The sequence below is a fragment of the Colossoma macropomum genome, unplaced genomic scaffold (assembly GCF_904425465.1).
Source record: "Colossoma macropomum unplaced genomic scaffold, Colossoma_macropomum, whole genome shotgun sequence".
Lineage (NCBI taxonomy): Eukaryota > Metazoa > Chordata > Actinopteri > Characiformes > Serrasalmidae > Colossoma > Colossoma macropomum.
In genome coordinates this window covers 32468033-32485124 of record NW_023494801.1, presented here as the reverse complement: position 1 = coordinate 32485124, position 17092 = coordinate 32468033, and the positions used below count along the sequence as shown (strand labels likewise).

General features: G+C 43.2%; 1 protein-coding gene across 1 annotated transcript in view; it reads right to left on the bottom strand.

The window, feature by feature from the left end:
• The window catches only part of lrrc4ba (leucine rich repeat containing 4Ba), a 39200-nt gene extending 30833 nt beyond the window's left edge, over nucleotides 1-8367 (bottom strand). The window contains exon 1 of the mRNA XM_036590448.1: nucleotides 8283-8367. The gene's annotated coding sequence lies outside the window, so the exon portion shown is untranslated. The remainder of the gene's footprint in view (nucleotides 1-8282) is intronic.
• Between the last annotated feature and the right edge of the window lie 8725 nt (nucleotides 8368-17092).

Genomic DNA, 17092 nt, shown 5'->3' with positions numbered 1-17092 from the left:
AAAGAATAACTTAGAGAAAATCAAACTTACAGTTTTAGTTAAATACACCACATAGCATGAATTTCAACTGTACTTCTGTCCCTTTTTAGAGATAGCAGTACACCATAAAGCAGGGGTGTCAAGCTCAGCCACTAAAGGGGCCATATTAAAAAATCTCAACAAATCTGTGAGACGGAGAAAAAAAACAAACAAACCTTTATTTCATTTTTATTTAATGTTGTGCTGTAACCCGAACTGACCACTGTTTATTCAAAGTAAAACTTCAACAGTAAATTACAGGCACTTGTAGCAGAGCTTGAAATATTCTAAATGTATATATTCTAAATGCAAACGTCCCCAGGAGCTCAGTCTTTTAAACCTACCTATCTGCTTGATCTGGACACCTTGGCATCCTTTCTTTGCTGCAAGTTCATGAAGACTTGGGCTCAGTTTCTGAGCTGCCATTTAGTGTTTATATTGATTGAATTGCAGCTGAAATCTGACTGGTGTGGGATTGTGTAGAATTGTCTAGAATTGAGGTGTAACTGCTGTCCCATAGACTGCTGTTGGGGCAGAAGAGCCAGAGCACACGTTACACTGTAGTGCATGCTGGGGACTGTAGTGCAGGGCATTGTGAAACAGGCTAATATTAATAGAAAATTAAAATACTTCTGTGGGCCGGATGGGATGGGATTGTGTCGTAGGCTTGATCTGGATCACGGGTCTTGTGCTTGACACATGAGCCATAAAGGGTCAGAAACCACATAAAGTCGATTTAAGATGACTTAAAAGGGACACTCCAGCCATGAAAACTAACCATCGCTACATCTGCTGTCAGCATGCCTAGTCGCAGTGTCCAGCGGTGCTGCAGCGGTCTCTAGAGATTTTCTACCAACCAATCACTTTAGGTTTGTAGTTTTAAAGTTGCTTACAATGAATAAAAGGAGACAATTTAGTTTCTAAATTAGAGTTATTTACATGGTAATTAACCAGCTAACACTGAATGATTTCAGGCCCTGGTTTTGTAACATACACTGATATAAAATTGACAATTCTGTTAACTCTAATTCAGTCAACTTGCTAGTTTTAGGCCAACTATTTAACAACTATGCATGCAGGTTGCATGACGGTAATGATGTGAACTGATCTACATTACTTTGTAAATTAAAGCAGCAAACTATGACTACATTTGGAGTCGGGAGACGGAGGGGGGTGTCGTAAATGTGATTTTCTGCTGAACTATTGCTTTAATCAGGACATCCGTGGGTCTTTTATTGAGCCATGTAAACTATCACAGCAGCACAGAGGCACGGCGGTGACTGCCAAAACCTCTCAGCAACCACGCTTCCAGCTATTTTTGAGAGAACTTACCTCAGCACTTCTCTCTCTCCCTCTCTCTCTCACTCTCTCGCTCTCGTTCCTGTGTTTCTATTTAGCGTTTGCACTGCAGGCTAGCAGACTCAGGCTAGCTTTGCTACACTGCTGCGATCACTGTGTGTGGCTGCTGTGAGAAATGTGTGCGTTTCTTTTTGTGAGCTCAACATTTTCTGCATTCGTCTGTTTTTGCTGTGTTGCAGGTGTGTGTGTGTGTGTGTGTGTCTTCAAGTCTGCATGCATAGTATGTGCGATGGACCGTGTGTGTATAAAGTCACTAAAACAACTGCCTGAGCCTGGGTGTTCACTACATGACTTAAAATCTGAACACATTTCTAAAACGGAGAGCATCACACACTTAACGCCTGTTTGTCACAGAATCTCTTGTCTTTTTGTCGTGAGGTGCTCAGACTAGACGACAAGGCAAAGAGGGAGAGTAACACATAACGAGTTTGGGCTACAAATAAGAACTCAGACTCCCAGATCTCCTCAGATCACATGACACAAACAAAACTAAACTATGGCGTCAAATCCAATTCAAAACTCACAAGTGAGCAAAATCGCTCTCGCATGAGCAAAACTACTCTTGCACGCAATGACAGGTACTCAGAAAACTACTTGTGTGAGGAAACAACAATCGCGCATACGAGGACAACTACTCCATCCATGCTGGGCCGGTCAAATTTACGCTAACCTGATAGAAGAGGAGGTCCTAAAAATTCACAAAGATAGAATTCGGTAATTACAGGCAGCGTTTTGGCTAACGCCGCTGTACTGGTGGACTCTGAAGGTCGTCTTCTAGAGTAAAAGTTCTGTTCCCGGTTTTTATATATAAAGCTCTGACGACCACTGACAGCGAGCCAATCACAACACAGTTCCAGAAATCAGCAGTAACCAATCATATGTCAGGACCCGCCCACAGCTGTAAAACACAAATTAAACTCTTGCGAGAGCAGAAAGAAGAGTCGAGTGTCAGACTAATTTTCCCCGCTTGCGAATTCTGAATTGGATTTGATGCCATACTGACCTGTCTGTGCTTTTATGCGCACTGAAAACGCAAACTGGGGATTAAAATGGGGTTGAGAAGCACTGATATTACAGTGAAAGCTGGAGAAATATTTCACTACAAACTGGCACCTGAGCTGAAACTGTAAACTGTATTTTACACGCAGCTCCTCTGTCTCTGCGCTCTGCTGTTCAGGCGCAAAAAAGGGTTAAAATTGGGCAAAAAAATAATGTGGTGTGGGCCCAGCCAAACTGTACGATCACATTAGCAGGCAACAGAGCGACAGGGGAACAGTCATTCCTTATGGAAGTAGATGAGTTGTAGCCACAGTTTGGTGACAAGCAACAAGCAGCAGGGCGACAAACTGAGTTGAGATTTTCTTAACTTTATGTGAATTAAGTTTGACGTGGTGAAGCAAAGAGTGGCTCAGAGAAAATCCACAGCCTCTCTAAACGTCTTTGTTCCTGCTGTCATTTCGTTCCTATTCCCAATAGTATCGCATAGCACGGAGACGGAAGAGGGGCTTACTCCGTCCACTCCACGCATTGACCTGGTATTGCAGTACCTCCAGGAACAGTGCACCTCCTTTTTGAGGGGGCAGTCGTGGGCTGGAGGTTAGGGAACCAGCCTTGTGACTGGAAGGTTCGCTGGTTTGATCCGCTGAGCCGACAGTACGTGACTGAAGTGCCCTTGAGCAAGACACCTAACCCCCAACTGCTCCCTGGGCACTGTGGATAGGGCAAGTGTGCTCACTGCCCCCTAGTGTGTGTTCACTAGTGTGTATGTGGTGTTTCACTGCACAGATGGGTTTAATGCAGAGATGAAATTTCCCCGTTGTGGCATTTTATACACTAGTGAACATAAAGGTCACTTAATCTTAATTAAAAAATGTAGAAGGGCCTGCGTAGGTCGGGTCTCAAACTCGCGGTTACGGCTCGCCTTCGGGGTTCAATTTCAGACCCATGCAGACCTCTACTGTGAAGCTTCCCCTATGTTAAAAATCAAAGGCCTTAATTCAACGCCAGCAAGTTGGAGCTACAAGGAAGGGCTTGCTGATAAAGTGGCCAGTGAGTTCCTGCGTCCTTGTGCATTTTGTCCAGGCCCCGTCTCTGACTGACGCAGTGGTTAATACACGGGCCAGTAAACATTCACTCTGACAAACACGATAAGAGAGCTCAGCGCGACACACTCGCAAACACACGCTGATCCGCATCCCCATGGAAACACCGGCACATGCTGACTGATGGACGTCTCCATGGATACCTGTCACCGTGGAGACTGACGCTGTGTCTCTCTCTGTGCGGTGCCATCAATATCTGCGCAGGGGAACGAGGTGTACGTGTGTGAGGCAGGTGGGAGGTGTGTGTGTGTGTGTGTGTATGTGTGTGTGTGTGTGTGTGTGTGGAACAGACAGGTTGCAGAGAGGCCACTGTTCACCTGACAGCCACTGTCTGTTTCTCTCTCCTCTCTCTCTCTCTCTCTCTCTCTCTCTCTCTCTCTATCTCTATCTCTATGCAAAATAGTGATTGACACACCTCTCGACCAGTCAGAACAGTCTTTAAGCACCACTGTGAAAAACTCAGAAAAACTCCACAGAACAAACCTGCAGTGAGAACAGCAGTAGCAATAAATTGGTCATAATTATTAGACTAAGACAGGAGAGTCTAGGATAGGATAAGACAGGATAGATTAGCATAGGATAGGATGGGTTAAGCATAGGAGAATATCGGATAGGGTTGGTTGGGATATGATAGGATAGGGTAGAATACAATAGGGTAGGGTAGGTTAGTTAAGGATAGGACGGGACAGGATAGGATAGGATAGGACAGCATTTCTCAACCCTGGACTTGGAGGCTCACTGCCCTGCACTGTTTTACCCAGCTCCCAATACACCTGATCCAACTTATCGGCTCATTAACAACCTGAATTAAAAGGTGGTGTATTTAAGCAAGGAAAATACTAACCTGTGCAGGGCAGTGGGCATCCAGGACCAGGGTCGAGAAACACTGGGATAGGACATGTTACAATACAATTGGTTGGCATAGGATACAATTAGGAAAGGTCAGGTTCACGTAGGTTAGAACAGGATAGGATAGAATTCTATAGGTTAGGACAGAATAGGACAGGATAGGATAGCATAGGATAAGAGAGGACAGGATAGGTGATAATAGGACAGGACAGGATAAGAGTGGACAGGATAGATGAGGATAGGATAAGATAGGTTAGGACAGGATAGGATAGTACAGAATAAGATAGGATAGGATAAGATGGGATAGGAAAGGATAGGAGAGGTTAGAAAAGGGTAGGATAGGATAGGATAGGATAGGATAGGATAAGATAGGATAGGATAAGTTAGAACAGGATAGGATAGGATAGGATAGGTTGGGGTAGGAAAGGATAGGAGAGGTTAGAAAAGGGTAGGATAGGAAAGGACATGATAGGATAGGATAGGTTGGGATAGGAAAGGATAGGATAGGTTAGAAAAGGGTAGGATAGGATAGGATAGGATAAGATAGGATAGGATAAGTTAGAACAGGATAGGATAGGATAGGATAGGACAGGAAAGGATAGGATAGGTTAGAAAAGGGTAGGATAGGATAGGATAGGATAGGATAGGTTGGGATAGGAAAGGATAGGATAGGTTACGACAGGACACAATACGATAGGACAGGATAGGATAGGATAGCACAGAATAAGATAGGATAGAATAGAACAGGTAAGAATAGGATAGGATGGGATAGCATGGTTTAGGATATGATAGGTAAGGATAGGATGGGATGCTATAGGAGAGAACAGGTTAGGACACACTGTCAGAAAAAAGGTACTGTGCATGTACATTTATTGTTCTTCCAGGTACAAATCTACCCTCAAAGGCAATAATGTTTTTTTTCTTCAATTGTGTACCTTAAATAAGTTTTTCCCAGGGGAAAAGTATATCTTCTGACATTTTCATAACTTTACATTTTAAAACAAAATCAAATAAAAAAGGCTGGGGTCCAGACACAGTGTGCAGAGTCAATGCAACCTTAAAATATAACTGCAATGGAATATGGTAAAATTATGTTCCCTGACTAAAGGTACTGCGAAGGATCCTTGAGGGAACCACCCCAGTGACAAGAGCGGCACTGCCCCAGTGACAGTTTAGTGCTTTTTTTCTAGGAATGTAGCGTAGGATTGGAAACGTTAGGACAGGACAGGATGAGAAGGATAGGAAAGGATACAATAGAGTAGGGTAGGATAGGATACGATAAGATAGGATGGGGTATAATAGGGTAGGGTAGGATAGGGTAGGATACGGTATGTTAGAATAGGATAGAATAGGTCAGGGGAAAGGAAAGGATGCGGCTCTTTTACTGCCCTGTTGTGGCTCCACAGCAGAATTAGATTATTAGATAAAAATAAAATAATCCTCCTTTACAGTAAAATAAAGCTCTGCTGATCGTTCAACACAGTTTTAACAATAAATGATCTTAAACGCTGGAGTTAATATAGAACTGCTAATTCATCAGTCAACCCTGAAGGTTCATGCGCAGACTGCTGGTCACCATAGCAACGCAGACAACAATCTCGCCTAGCTAGTAGATAACGAAAAGACAAAGATTTAAGACGAACATTAATAATTTGGAGACAAATGCGTTTATAATCACTCCAGCTGGTTTCCTGATACGTTTAATCTGAAACGAAACACTGTCAAACAATAAAAAGTCATGAAGCTGAAGTCAGACTCTCATTCGCCAGCTTTTTGTTCAAATTTCCCCGTTCCACCTTAAATGGTGCAGCAGTTGCATTCGGGTGCCTCGGGCACCATTTAAGGTGGAACGGGAAAATTCAGCCTCATAAAAAGTTGAATGTTGAGAGACGTTTTACAGCAAACTGTTCTACTTTTGAGGAAAAGTTTCCTGCTGGAGATGTGAGAAAAGCAGCTATAGCTGAGCTGAAGCTTAAAGCAGAGCAAAGTAAGTCTGTGTTTTGGTTTATATTAGATTTTTAGTCTATACTAGAACATCAGCACATACTGAGACATATTTACAGCCAAAATGGTAAAATGGACATAAAATGTTGTGGCTCCCAAGGTGGTTTTTTGCTGAAAGGACAAAATGGCTCTTCTTAACATCTGGGTTGCGACCCCTGGGTTACGATAGGGCAGGGAAGGGTAGGATAGTCAAGGTTTGGATAGGAAAGGGTCATGAACATGAAACCTTTCAAAAAAAACATTATTTGAAATTAATAACAGTAATCAATAGCTGGCAGTACATTCCAACAAAGACATTTCGAAGCAAAACAACATCTTTTAGACCAAACAACAGGGTGCTTTGAGTTTGTACAGTGCAGTGTGTGCCGTCCAAGAGAAGAGTCGCTGTCTGTCGCTCCCTGTGGTCTTCTGCCATTGTACGTCCCCCCCCCCAAAAGTCACTGGATTCCTGGAATTACGTGGTCGCTTAGTAGTCAAAATATGAATAATGCTACATGTAAGCTTCAAGCAAGCTGCACTCCTGTGCACTGCAATAACATCGCATGAATGTCTACTATTAAACTTAAGCGCTGTTACATACCAACACCAGCTACTACTGCCAAAGCCTCTCAACTTCCTCAGCTTGCAGGTTTGTGTGGTGCGTTCTGTTGAGGTTTTCAGGCTTATGATGTCCGTTCAGTGTCAGCAGTGTTACCTCATAGCAATAGTTGCATTTCGGATCCTTAATGACCTCATTATTCACAGTATCCGGCGATATTCAGAGGAAAAACAGCCATATGGCAAAATGTATCTGCTTTGGAAGGTTTTTGTTTACCACAGGGCACGACAGCAGTGATTTTCAAAAAAATGCAATTTATTTTTCCCGAAGAGGAAACCAGCTCAGACACGGAATTCCTAATATGGGCATGACGCCGACCACAGCCTGACGGCACGACTGGCGTGACCATATTTAGTTACAGTACAGACTCAGTGAAACAACACAGTTGTTTAGAGATTTAAGAAGCCGTTTCTCTCTCTCTCTCTCTCTCTCTGAACTCTGTCACTCTGTCTTTCCTCCACAGCTCTGGCCTCCTTGCTCTTCTCTCCACACCTCCTTCCCCCTCAGTGCCCTCTTACTGCCCACAGCATCTCTCCCTTCACCCCACTGCACTCCAATCTGTACAAACGCCTCTCTCTTCTCACTTCTTCTTCTCTCTCTCTTTCTCTTTTTCTCACACTTTCCCTTCCCCCTTTCTCCCTTCTCCACTCCCTCCTCTCCATCCTTCGTCTATCTAACTATAGCGGTCTATCTATCTATCTGCCTGTCTAGCTGTCTATCTATGTATAGCTGTCTAGCTGTCTGTCTATATATCTGTCTATCTCTCCATCTATCTCTCTATCTATCTATAGCTGTCTAGCTGTCCATCTGTCTCTCTAGCTGTCTGTCTATCTATCTGTCTATCTATCTATCTATCTGTCTATCTATCTATCTATCTATCTATCGCTGCCTAGCTGTCTGTCTATCTAACTCTCTAGCTGTCTGTCTGTCTGTCTGTCTGTCTATCTAGCTGTCTGTCTATCTATCTATGTATAGCTGTCGGTCTATCCATCTATGTCTATCTATCTGTCTGTCTATCTGTCTATTGCCCTCTCACTTTCTCGCTCCATCTTTCTTTCTCCCTCTTTTTTTTCACTCGTTACCTTCATCTCTTTCCCCTCTACTCTACCCCTCTGTCTTTCATTTTGTCTTTTTCTCTTCTTTTTCATCTTGAGTTGCCTTTAATTTATCTTTTTTCATCTCCTCTCTCTCTCTCTCTCTCCTCATTCCCCCTTCTCTATATCTCCCTCTTCCTCATTCTCTCCTCTCCCTCTCTCTCTGTTCTCTTGCTCTCTCTCCCACGCTGTGTGAAATGGAAGATGGAAGCACACTCTCGGAGACCCGGGTTGCCATAGCAACCGCCTCACACTCACCATCTTGCTTGTGGTCCGTGTTCCAGGGCTCGCTGGCGTCCGTAACCCAGCGGAGAGGCTGCGAGAGTGGGCCGGCTCCATCAGGCGAGGCTGGGGATTCGGCCTGGAGTCCGCTGGACCTGCGGGCGGCGAGAGAGAGAGAGAGAGAGAGAGAAAGAGAGAGAGAGAGAGTGAGAGAGAGAGAGAGGACAAGGTCAATCAAATAATTAACGAACAGAGCGGATAATGAAATAAATAAACGGCCGTGACTAAGCCCAGCCTCAGAAGACTCCCAGCAGCTCCCAGAGGAGTCGAGAGAGAGAGAGAGAGAGACAGAGAGAGAGAGAGAGAGAGAGAGAGAGAGAGAGAGAGAGAGAGACAGAGAGAGAGAGAGAGAGAGACAGAGAGAGAAGATAAAGACAGAAAGAGAAAAGAGAAAAAGAGAGAGAGTGAGAACACAGGGGGTGGAGAAAGAAGAAGAAAGAGAGAGACAGAGCAGGAGATGGGGAGACCAGGCGGAGAGAAAAGAGAGCAAGTTGGCGAGAGAGTGTGGAAGAGGGAATAGAGAGAGAGATAGAGCAGAAGTACAAAAGAAAGAAAAAACGAAAGAAAGAAAGACAGAGAGAGAGGGTGAAGAAAGAGATGGAGGGAGACAGTGAGAAGAAATGGGAGAGAAAGGGAGAGAGCGAGAGTGAGAGAGAGAGAGAAGAGAAAAAGAGAAAGAGCAGGAGATAGGGAGAACAAGAGAAAGAGTAAAGGGAGAGCAAGTTGGTGAGAAAGGGAGGGAGAGGGAATGAGAGAGAGAGAGAGAGAAAGAAAGAATGAAAGAAAGAAAGAACGACAGAGAGCGGGAGAGAAGGTGAAGAAAGAGAGTGAGAAAGAGACTGAGGAGAAATGGGAGAGAAAGAGAGAGAGGGGGAGAAAGAAAGAAAGAAAGAACGCAAGAGAGAAAGTGCATGAGAGAGAGGGAGACGAAAGAGATAAAAGGAGACAGAGTGTGAGGAGAAGTGGGAGAGAAAGACAGAGAGAGAGAGAAAAGAGAAAAAGAGAGTAGGAGATGGGAAAACAGGAGAAAGAGTGAAGAGAGAGCAAGTTGGTGAGAAAGGGATGGAGAAGGAATAGAGAGAGAGAGGGAGACGAAAGAGATAAAAAGAGAGAGAGAGTGAGGAGAAGTGGGAGAGAAAGAGAGACAGAGAAAAGAAAGAACGGCAAAGAAGGCAAATAGGGAAATAAGAGAGAGAGCATGAGAAAGAGAGTGAGAGAGAGAGAGTAAGGAGAGAGAGATAAATAAATGAGTGGGTGAGTGAATAAAAGCCAGCGTGTTCACATGATGGCACTCAGCATAATCATTCTAACCACGGAGCGCAGCGCTGATTTATCGCACTAATAACCCTGACGTCACACACTGGGACCAAGTGTCTCTCGACCTCTGTTTCTCTCTCTCCCTGCTTTCTGGCCCCCTTTCTCTCCTTTTCTCCCTCTCTCACACGTTCTCTCACCCTCTTCTTTCTGAGTCTCATTTCACTTTCTGTTTTTCATTCTGCCTCCTTTTATTTCTCTCTCTGTCTATGTTGTGTTTCTTCTTTTTTTAGGTTCCCTTCATCAGATCTCTTTCTTTCTCTGTCTTTCTCTTTCCTTCTTTCTGACTCACTTGCTCTCCCTTATCATCCCTCTGCCTGTCTCTCTCAATATCTCGTCCACTCACTCACTCATTCACCCACTTTTCTTCCGCCTGACTCCCTCTCTCATCGCCATTTCATTTTCACTATCAAACTTACCTCTCTCACTTCATTACTTCCCTTTCTGTCTCTCTTTCTTTCCCCTCTCACGTCTCTTCTTTTTGACTCCTTCTTTCTCTCTCCTCTCCCTTCCCCCTCTTTTTTCATCCTCTCACTTTTGACTGATAGTTCTTCCCCCACTCTCTCTCACTTCTACAAACACCTTCCCCCTCCTGCAAACCAGAAAGTGTTAAATCCTTCTCTCTCTCTTCACTTCTTCCCCAGTTCTCTCTCTCTCTCTTTTCACTCCTTCCCCAGTTCTCTCTATCACTCAGACCTATATACAGTGCATCACCCCTACTGCATGTTCCTCTGAGCGCCAATGCCTCTATTTCTCTACTTTCTGCCCCAGAGGACGTGATTAAAATGAGTCTCCCCCTCCAAACACACACACACACACACACACACACACACACACACACACACACACACACACACACACACAAACAGCTACTGTTCTTCACTACAGATCTGCTCTCCCGCAGGCAGGACACAGCCGTATACCATCCCACGCATGGAAACATGCTCAAGCAGAGTGGTCACGTGACCAAATACATGGAAAAACTGGATTATATTTGTCAGGCAATATCACAAGCATCACCAGCATCACCATGGTCATCATAAACAATCACCAGTATCAACATCCGCATCATCATCATGCCCAAGACCATCACTAACATCATCTGTACCAGTGTCGTCATCAACATCATCATCACCACCACCATTACCAATGCCACCATCACAATGCACTGACATCACCAGCATCACCAGCATCATCATCACTGTCATCACGACCATAAACACCAGTATCATTATCTGCATCATCACCTACATCATCATGCCCAGGATCATCACTAATAATCTGTACCAGTGTCATCAACATCATCATCACCATCATTATCAATGCCTCCATCACAATCACCCCACCAGTATCTGTACTGACATCACCAGCATCACCAGCATCATTTTCACTGTCATCATGACTATAAACACCAGTATCATCATCACCTACATCATCATGCCCAGGATCATCACTAATATCATAAGTACTAGTGTCATCATCATTATCATCATCATCATCATCATCATCACCAATGCCACCATCACAATCACCCCACCAGCATCTTCACTTGACATCATCAGTATCACCATCATCACAAACATTATCACTACATCACAATCATCATCACTGCCAGTATCACCATTACCATCAGCACCACCATTATCAATCACCACCATTATCACCAACTTCATAACCTGAACCAGCAGCAATATCAACAATGTCAACAATGTCATCAACAATGTTATCATCAAAATGTTAATACTTTAAACACTGCCATCACTATCACAATGATCATCATCCTCATCACCATCGTAATCATTCACCAACATCATCAGACACCATTATCAATACCAGCAGCAATATCATCACCAGTGAGCATACAATGTGACAGTATCATCACCACTGATGATACAATATGACCTCAAGCATTGTCATGACCATCACAACCACCATCATCACCACCATCATTACCTTCACCAACATCATTCCCCACCAGCATCAGCATCATAAACATCACCAACATAAACATCATCATCCCCACTTGCATAATAATCACCACAATCATAAACACAATTACCAAAACGGTCACCATCATCACCACCATCACCATCATCAAAATCATCACAATCACCAATCTCCCCACCAGAATTTTCATCATAATCATCACCACCGTCACAATCATCATGATCACCAAAATCATGACCATCATCCCTACCAGCATTATCACCATCAACATCATAAACATCACTACCAACACAGTCACCTGTATTCAGAATCATCATCATCATCATCAGCACCATCATAAATATAATCCTCACCACCAACGTCAGCATCACAGACACCATCATCAAAATTATCCTCATCATCTGTCACATTTACACAGCAGGGCTTTTCACAAAAAAGTGAAGAACTCCATAAATAACTCTATGAATTGTGTTTTGATGTAGCCTGATAGTAAACCATGTTATAGGGCAGTTGGAGGGGCAGCGCAACCCCCCACGATGTTGTTTGTTTGTCTGAGGCCCCGGCCTGCAGTGTCCAGCGCTTCATGCTGGTCTCACTCAAACACCCCTGATTCACCTGATAATTAGCTGCTGAGCTGTGTCTGATGTGTTAGAGCTGTAAAGGTGGAGCGCTGCAGTCCTGCAGGACTGGAGCAGGAACAGGTTTATTACAAAGGATTTCAACTACACAGTCTCTCTCTCTGTCTCTCTCTCTCTCTCTCTGTCTCTCTCTCTCTGTGGTATTTCTGGGCAGTAGTTCTGTAGTTTGCCATTCAGCTTCAGTTGTCTCTATTCATATGAATTGTAATTAACAACCTAAATGAATGCTTAATTATAATAGTGAAAATCGCATATAATAGAAAAACACATTTTCCTCATTCCATAAAATCCATTATAAAATGTATTAAAAAGTTTCGGTCCTAAAATCTGATTGGCTAAAGCCATTGTAAAATCCACAATACACGCAAACCTATAACCACCTCACAACAACTGAACTGTGCATGACGAAAAACCCTTGTGTTGTTAATGGAATAATCTTTGACTCTCATGCTGCTCACAAGGACCACTGACTGTACTGATGAGGTAAGAACCTGGTTTTTTGTTTAAACTGAGGGGCGACTTATGTTCTTAACTAGAACCAGACTAGTCAGCTAGCTAACAGGCTAAAAGAGCCAACAGCCTAAACAGCTTCATCATTAATATCACAGGCTGGAATTAAAGCACTTACAGTCTGATTAACTGTAAAACTGCAGTATAAAGTCTAAAAATGTCTCTTGAATGTCTCACACGCTTCAAATGTTCGTGTTTCAGTCAGAAGTCACGTCAAACCCAGGCTGAATCCCAAACGGCTCTGTAATCCCTAAATAGTGTGCTAGATATGAAAGTTTAGGAATTCCAGCCTCTACAGCCAAACAGTGCATCATTTATCGAGTGTGGATGTGTCTGAGTCCCAAATGACTGTGTCTTAGTTACATTTTGCTCTGTTGGGTCCAGGATCCAGTATTTAAACTCCTACATAGTGCACTATGTAGGGAGTAGGGAGCCATTTGAGATTCAGCCTGCTGGATTGGTGCTAAATAAGACTCATGGTGGTAATTTAGTGACCAAAAAGTACTTATAAAGCAAAGGTCTTTGCATTAAACAGTGCTGTGTTATCATATGATCATTGTTATCTGACAAAAGGTTAAAAAATGCATGAAATGACCGCAATATACAGCAACGGGCGACCGAACATTCTCCTCATTCAGCGTCCATGGTTGCTTTGCAATAATACCAAACTCTAAAGGAACTACAATTCTTGGCGGAATACTTGTTTATGCCAATTATTATTAATAATAATTTTTTTTTTTCTGAAAAATTGCGTATTTTATCATAATTTATGTTGGCCGCCAGGTTATAGAAGCAATAAGCCACTTGAGGCCCTGCGTTACTGCGATTTTATCACAGGGAAGGGGGTTTTACTCCACTTCACGTCGTGCCTAACAACACCCTTCCCCGTGACAAAATCGCAGTAACACACAGCCTCTCGTGGCTTATTGCTTTCTAAAGTCCGTATATGGATACTAAGCTGCCATTTTGAATGAATTATTTCCGTGATGTCACATAGATCAGTTCACTATCTGCCTATTAATCTTACATCATTACAGCTCCACCTATTCATGCTGATGTTTTAAGGAGGGCTCCAGCTCGAATCGCTTTTTAAATAAGACAACACATGGCAGCCAGTCAGAACAGAGCTCATTTACATAAATCAGTCTTAAAGGCACAATAACAAGGCGTAAAAGTTGGAAAATGGTCACATAAAGAAGCTTTTTTGGGACAGAAAACCACAGGGGGGAAAAAACAAAACAAATAAAACTGTAAGATATGGGCTCTTTAATATACTGCAAGGCATATTTGCAACACTATAACAGCACTACTACTATTTTTACTGTACCGTGCAGCCAGTGTACACACGCACTCTCTCTGACACACGCACGAGCAGTTAAAATAGGAAAAGCCCCTTTTCCTTCTTCCAGATTTCTGTCCGCTGCAGTCTAAGCTCCCTCGCTCTCTCTCTCTTTACTCTCTCGCTGACCTGAATCAAACCGCTCGCAGCTACTGGAGCTGAGTGCAGAAGGAGCAGCCATATCTCCCGCACTCGGAGGTCAGTGAAGCCTGACTGCTCTCATTACCAAACAGCCTCTCCCTAACACACCATCTAACCAAAGCCTGACCGTTTCCATTACCCCAAGTCATCGTTACTCACACATGATCGAGCCGCTCCCTCTGTTCAGGCTACTGTCTGTTTACACGCCAGCCAAGAACAACTTGACCGCGTCTATTACCCTACATATAATAACCACACATGCTGGATGTGTTATCTTATTAACACGGCCTAACCGGAGATTTCACAGCATTAGACGCAGGGCACATGCAACATGTCTCGCAGCCCATTAGCTGATATCGCATTTAGCCCTATGGAACCGAGCGTCTACTGTAAGGATGGCTCCTTGAACTGGTTTAAAGGGGTGCATGTTCACATTGGCAATGGTGAATCGTATCAGCATGTAGAATTAGAGCTGCCTATGTGGTAACATGTTGTCTATCACTGTATAAAAGATGCACGGGGCTTCCTTTATAGTTGGATGGACCAAGTTCTTTTCCCCCCAAATGAGCAGTTCAGATCAGTAAGCACTTATTATTATTATTTTCTTTAATCAAAGTAACAATAAAACATGACTAGGGTTTGACTTCCCAGCTAGAAAAACCAGCATTGACCAGCATGCCTGGTCACCAGCAGGATATGTTGTGTTTTGGATGCTGATATGCTGGTTAACCAGCAAGGCCATGCTGAGTGACCAGCTAAACCAGCATCAGACAAGCAGAAGACCAGCATAAACCAGATTAGACCATCTTAGACCAGCATGGTCTTCATGTTTCATGTCTTTGCTTGTTCAAAAAGGTTGTTTGTGACATAAAACTTAATAAAAATCAAGAAATTTGTAGCTTTTTGCCTCTTTATTGTTACACTGGAGCTTTGAGGCTAAAAGCTAACAAGTAATAGAAGTTTGTACAGCAAGTAGCATTTTGCTAACTGCATGCCTAAATCATCACACGCCTCAAACCATGTGTACTTGTTCAATAATCTCTAATAAACTTGATTATGTAGTTTCTGACACTGTATGACTCACTGCTACCTATAAACATGTCCTACAGTATGGACAATATTCAGACTACAAGATGGCAGCTACTAAGGATGCACTGATGTTTTTATGGCTGATTTCTTTTTGGACAATTTTTAGCCTTTTTTTAACATGAAGCTCACACTATGTGCGCCAAATAAACGCACGACTTACATTAGCACCATTTCCGTACTTTCTAGAAACCAAAGTTGCGATTTAAATAACATTATTTGCTCTATAAAAGAAGTTTTTGGCAAAAGTTTTTGACAATTTGCCACTGACCTCAGATGTAGTCCATCAGCCAAGACATGTTTGGAATCCAAATTTTGCTTTTAAAACTAGAGCTAACTTGAGGCTAATGCTGTTAACACTAGAAGTCAATAGTCACCCAAAATGTAACTGTAAAAATACATCCCCAAAACTTCTCTCAACCAGCTTAAACTGCAGCCAAGTCCTCAGTAAGGTCGCAGAGACTTGTTGATGTGGTTTAGAGCCAAATGTGACTTACTGAGCGCAGAACTTCACCATGTAGCGTAAAAAACAGGTGTCGAATTATGACGCGCCTGCAGAATCCAACTCCCCTTCAAATGCATGCAGGCATATTACATAATCTTATATAATCCTGAATATTGGAACAGAACATGTTTGTTTATAAATAAAAACAACAGAAATCTCAAATGAAATCTGGTGTGCACATGTCTGCCTATAGTTCACCGTAAAGGCTAAACATGTGCGATGTTGTTCACGTTCGAGTAGATGTCTGCAAACAAACCCACAAGAAACATGAACATGTCCACTAGGGGGCAGTGTCCAAACCAGAACGTACAGAACAACAAAGTGGAAAGTCGTGTAAATCCTCTCTACCTCTAAAAATGAATCGCTTCACAGTTTTTGTAATATTTTGAAGATGTGTCATATAAATATTGGAAATGTCGCCCCTTTTCTGCCAGCTGATCTTCAAACTACTCCATTTGATTTTGTGCTCGTTCTGGTTTGGGTTGAGTAGTGTTTGGGTCTCGTCCCACTCCCAACACTACCGGATCCACAGATCTTCGTAGAAGTATAAATCAGCCTTTAGGCATGTAGTTAGCACAATGCTAATTGGTGTACATTAGCTTCCATTTCTTAGCCTTTGGCTCCAGCGCTAAAAAAAACATATTCCAGTTATTAAACATGTCTTAGCGCAGTGGTCTCCAACCCCAGTCTAGGAGAGCTACCTTCCGGCCACACTTACTCCAGCTATTCAACCTTTTTCCATGTCCCTGATTGGCTGGATCAGATGTACTAGAGGTCAGTAAGGCAGCTTATTGGATACAGGTTGGAATTAAACTCTGCAGGCAGGTCGATTTTCAGGACCAGGGTTGAAGACCACTGACTGACTACATTTGGGGTGAGGGGAAAATTGTATCAATTAGATTTTCGCTTTAATAACACGCGTACGAGTCGTGACAAGTCCCATGACATGACTAGTGTGCCTTTGCCAATACATGTAAGGATCATGGCTCCAGCAGCCCTTTGTTCATGCCATAACTGAAACATGGCACTCTAAACATAGCTCCATCACCCGCAGTCACGCTTACTCACGCCTGGCCGAGCCTAACTCGCGCTCCTTCTCCCTCGGCTTAAGCTTCATCTGCCGTATGACCCTGGAACATCTTCGCTGCTTACCTCACACACAGCCAGCGCAGGACGAAAACGCAGCCCAACTACTGGCGTGACTCAAGCTTACAAACAAAATGATGAGAACACAACGTGAAAGTATCCAAACAAAGCAGGAAGCTCATTCATTCGCATAGAGCTTCTACAGTAACGGGATCTGCCC